We start from the raw sequence: 5,581 nt of genomic DNA, 5'->3' as shown, positions 1-5,581 counted from the left end.
CTAGACATAGTAAGGTTTAACTAAGTGTATTTCAACTGGATGTCAAAAACATCAGTTATTAGAAAATGGAAATCAAAATCTATGTAATTACAAAGGAAGTTCTGAATATTGCAATGGAAGTAAAATAATTGGAAGTGGGATCTTTAGAAAAGGGGCGGAACAAATTACATAAGCTACTTTGTATGTGCATTATATTTCTCCTTCACCCTCTTCGCCTAATTGTTAATATGATACTTTCACAAGCCAAGCTCGCTGTGGGAGGAGATGCAGGGCAGAATGATAAAAAGAAGAAAAAAGTGAAGCAAATTCTTAAACTAGAGAGATAATCTATTATAGAAAGATTACACAAGAGCGATCATATTATAGGAGTTCAGGAGACATGTTGGCGGAAAGGAAGACAATACAGACTTATAGAATGCATATTGCGCTTTCCACTCAGAAGACTACAAGACAGTAATGGAAGAGCATGTAGCAATTGCAGAGTGAGATGGCTGCCATCCTGATGTTTGAGTGTTTACTTCTTCCTAGGGATGGACAAGGAAGCTGAGGAATCCACTTTTAAAGCACCAAAAAGAAATGTTCAGAATTGTCTTTTATTTAGTCTGTCTCACAAGTTCAGTGAAGACAATAAGTTGATGAGCTATCATCAGAACTTGTAGGATATCACAGAAGATCAGCTTAGCCTAGCTTTCCTTCACTTCGTGTGGTTCCATTTTCAAGAAGGAATAGGTATCTATAAGTGGATTTTACTGAATAACAGAGAATACTTGTCTTTGAATGTCTATGTTGCCTTGCATTACTACAAACTGGATTATTATGCTGTCTTCCAAGAAGTATTAGCAGTCTACCTTCATCATGTCCCAGACAGCACTACTGCACTAAACCTGAAGGCATGTAACCATTTTGTTTCTACAATGGAAAAGCAGCTGAGGCTGAGCTGAGAGCCTGATGGACAGAGTGTCTTCCTCATTTCAGTTTGCTATAGAACTCATCAAACACAACCTGATTGTGCTTCAAGGAGGAGAAGGAGCCTTACAAGTTCTACCTACCTTGGTGGATGTCATACTTGATGTAAGACTGAATTTAGCTGTCTATTACTTGTGGCAAGAAGCTTATAATTTCATCAAGGATTTGGAATCCACTACACCATACAAATATTTCTGAAATGTGAGGTAAATGCAGCACTGGGGACAGGAAGCCCAGCAAATGTTTTCAAGTTGTAGGAGGCTCAGACAGTGAATGGGATACAATTCCTGGGTGTCAGTGCATGGCATCCTGTTCAAAGATGTTTTGATTTACCTCACTTCTGGGATGTTATTTCTATAGTGATGACATCTTCAGCTTCAAATATGCCCAAGCAAAGGTAGCTACTGGAAATTACAAAGAAAAGAGGTGTGCCTGATGATTCAAAGTGAAAAGATAAAAAATGATAATGCGTACCTGATCTGGTTGGCACACTGTTATATCATGAACAAAAAGAGAAGGTTAGTGTGGGAAATTCTGCAGCTAATCATTAATGATTGCTACATGATGGACAAGCTTTATTTTTCTGCCAAAGCCTTTGATGTGCTAGAGAGACTTGATCCAAATCCAAAATAGCAGGCTGTGACCCAAAGAGACCCTGTGTGAAGTTCTACACCTGCTGAGGAGCACAGGTAATCCCCAAGTAGAGTACATTATCTGCATCATGAAGAAATGGGCAAAATAAAACAAATTCCCCTTCTGAATGTGTTGATCTACAACTTCCTCATTATTTTAATGTAATAAAAACAGATTGGTCAGTAGCATGTTCTAAAGACTTTACAACCCCACTTTATCACACTAAATTTGTGCACATGGTTTGGTAACTTTGTCTGTATTTTTTTAAATCACAGAATAGATAACTTGATGCCATCAGCAACAGCTAACTCCAGGCCTTAGAACAACATGGTCTCATAAAAACAGAATACAGTTATGCTCAATGTCAGTGAAACATGTCAGGATCTCAAGAGTTAGGCTTTAAAAAACACTGGAACAAGATGATTGCCAAAATTAAACACAAACTGTGGTTGGGGGTAGGTATAATGGTTAAGCTCTTTACCTTACAGACACAAGACACAGGATTTGATTCTCACCTTTGAGGGAAATTGTCTAGGCTTAAAATGGCCTACAATGGCATCTAACCTGGTAATTACATATGAACCTATAAATAGAATTGTGAGAACAATACATGCAAAATAAATTTCGAGAGAAGGAGTGAGATATAAAGGAAGAAAGTATTTGAGTTATTTATGTAATTATAGAGTAGATATATAATGCATCAAGCTAATGAAACTAATGGAAAATGTTTTTAATGGATTGTTTTCTTTTCTATAAATGTATTTGTATCTGTGTATTTGTTGAAAATGTGTGAAGTTAATAAAAGTGTTTAAAAATAATTGATTGTGCAGGTAGACACTTTCAGCCATGGGGTGAGAGCTGTACTTAGCCAGGTGTCCTCAAAGGGAGAACTGTACTGTACTATGTACTTGAGTCAGCCATAGACCAAACCAGGAAGAAATCTTGGGCAGCCATTGAGAACGAGTGTCTCAGTCTGGTCTGGACTCTGCAAAAGCTGCAGCCCTTTCTTTGTAGCAGACAGTCCTCCATAGTTACAGAACAGCACAACCCTTTAAGATGGTTATATATACTTCAAGTGGGCAGAGTGGGCAGCTTCCTAGTGGAATGTAACCTTGCAGCTCTGTAACGTGACTATCCAGCACAGGTGTGACACTGCAAATGGCCTATCTGGAAAGGGAATGGGACAGTGACACCAAAAGAGTGCACCCTTCTCTCAAGCTCTGGTTCTTGAGGGATGCCTCTGGAAGATTTGCTTAAAATTGTTACTTGAGGAGAACTGAGATGCCATTTGAAAACTGTTTTAAAATGTGATTTATTTATTGGCAATTGATTACCAAGAAAGTTCAGCTGAGTAGAATGCCATTTCCTGCAGATGCCCAAGGAGAAAAGCTCCAAATTATTACAAAACATTTTAAGAACAATAATTCAATAAAAAAACAAAAATCTACAGTTTAAATAATTATAACAAATTAGACATAATATAAAATCATTGGTTAAGAATCAATACAAGGTATATGACAATCCTTTAATATTTACAGGAAATGTTAGACGGTTTGTAGAGAAACTAAAGGTAAGTTAGTCTAATACAAACAGGAACAGCAAGATGCTTTGCCAGAGATGGCCTGCATCTGTCACCCCTGGTCTTCCGGATATTGGCCAAGGCTCTTGCCACCCCTATAGTGCCTTTTTTAGGTGGTGGTCCAAAGACCAAATTACCACCGTAACAGCTACAAACAAATGCAATCTGAGGGTCATGCTGTTCAACACTAGAAGTCTAAATCTCAAAATGCACTCGCTCGAAGCACTTAAAATAGAGAACATCAATATTTGTGCTGTAAAAGAAACATGGTTCAAGGCAGCAGAAAGCACCCCTGCACTACCAGGCTATAACTCATTCCACACCTTTCAGCCCCAGAACTTGGACCAAAGCTCCAAAGGCATGATGTTTCCATATTCATAAAGGATGCACACACCTCCAGACTGGCAGCCCAACATAACGCATCAGAGATACTTCAGGTGCAGCTAACATTAGGTAAGACAGAGATTCAGGTAGGTCCCCAACCATCTCCCAATACTCACACTCCACGTTCCTAAGCACCCTGGAGAATATTAGGGTTCAACCTAACACTCTGTTACTAAGTGACTTCAACTAACCCTCCATTAACTGGGTAAACTACTCATGTACCAATGCACTTGCCCAACGTTTCCTGGAGTTCATTAATTCAAATGTTCTGGACCAGCTCATTTTTACCCCCACTAGAGGTAGCAACATCCTTGACCTGGTCATTACTAACATGGGCGACCATTGCTCTACACCAATAGTCAGCTCCTCCCTGGTTAGATCCAACCACAAACTAATCACCTTGGAAATCCACATCCTTCCCACCCGCCGCAAAGGTAACCACCATGATAAACTTCTCCAAAGCTAACTTTGGGCTCCTAAAAACAGAGGTGGCTAACTTCACGGCACCCTTGCAAATGGAGAATAGTTGCATGACTGCAGAATCATACACCAATGCACTGTACGAACACGTAGATAAATGCATGCATCTCGCCATACCCAATAGAACCAACACGCTCTCCTCCAAAAAAAGGAAACCAATCTGGTGGTCCCCTGCCATAAACAAACTCTACAACAGAAGGAGGAAACTGATGCAGAATAAGGTGAAGTCCCAAGACTGGAAAAACTCCCTTATCAGCCTCAACAAAAATTTGAGATCCCTCATCAAATCCTCTAAAGCTAGCTATGAAAACAGAATTGCAGCAGATAGTAAAGACAGCAACAAGACCTTCTACAGTTATGTAAAGAATCTCCATGGCAATACTCAGATTTGCTCTGAGCTACTGCACAATGGTACCTCCTATACCTAGCCAACAGATATTGCCAGTATACTGGGCGACAGATTCAGTGCCAACTTTACCCCTCCCCCCAAAGGACCAATCACAATACCAATAGATTGCCAGGCACCCAGTATTACTGCTGCACAGGTTAAAACAGCACTGTCCAAGGCTATGAATACAGCTTCTATGGGACCTAACAACATCTCTGGTTGTGTTCTACATGAACTACAGAGTGAACTGGCACCTCACCTGTATGCCCTATTCAATTATAGCCTCACCTCAGGCTTTGTCCCTATTGAATGGTGCACTGCTACAGTCATCTCTCTGCATAAAGGAGGAGTGACTACAGACCCTGGGAACTATTGCCCCATTAGCCTGACAAGTCTAATATGCAAAGCTATGGAATGCATCATCATTTATTTCTTTATTTATTTAGTTGCTTTTGTTAACCAGGAAAGTCTACTGGGCTAAAATGAGCCCATTTTCAGTGGACGCCCGGGGAGAAAAGCTCCAAAAAAAAAAAAAATGTACATAATTAAAGATTATTTAGAGAGTTAATAACAGCATTTAACAACATTCAAGAGTAATAACAGCATTTATCAATATACAATAGAATAATATAGGATTCAGAAGTGACACAGTAACATAGGCAATGTATAGCAACATTTTGTGGAAGACTCTGGTGCTTGGCAGGTATTCAGTAGATCAGACAGATAATGATAATCTGCACTTACACAATTTGTGAGGCAGGGTGAGGCACACTGTGCTGTGATTAAGGGTGAGTGCACAGTAGGGAGAGTGAAGAAGATTGTGGGTATCTGAGAGATGAGTCAGGTTAGTAATCAGGTGACTGAGGAATTGGGGATGGTGCAAGGGCATAGCCAATGAGAGGAGAGATGTTGGTTGAGTGATTTTTTGAATGACGGGGCATTATTTATAGTCAGTAGAGAAGGTGGAAGGGCATTCCAGAGTTTAGCTACAATGAAAGAGTAAATGTATTGGCCTACAGGGAGTTTAGGTCTCTTAACTTGGATAAGTGATTGATTTTCAGATCTTAGCATATGGTTTGGTTGATAAAGAGTTAGAAGTGAAGCCAGGGCTGGGCATTTGGAGGAATTATAGATGAATTTGTGTGCTATGG

The 5,581-nt window shown here is 39.8% G+C and overlaps 1 pseudogene; it reads left to right on the top strand.

The window, feature by feature from the left end:
• Positions 1–227: 227 nt before the first annotated feature.
• On the top strand, positions 228–1,726 carry LOC122794229 (annotated as a pseudogene).
• Positions 1,727–5,581: the final 3,855 nt, after the last annotated feature.

The sequence above is a fragment of the Protopterus annectens genome, chromosome 1.part0 (assembly GCF_019279795.1).
Source record: "Protopterus annectens isolate FY-2018-M chromosome 1.part0, PAN1.0, whole genome shotgun sequence".
Classification (NCBI taxonomy): Eukaryota; Metazoa; Chordata; order Ceratodontiformes; family Protopteridae; genus Protopterus; species Protopterus annectens.
This window is presented reverse-complemented; position numbering and strand designations above follow the sequence as displayed.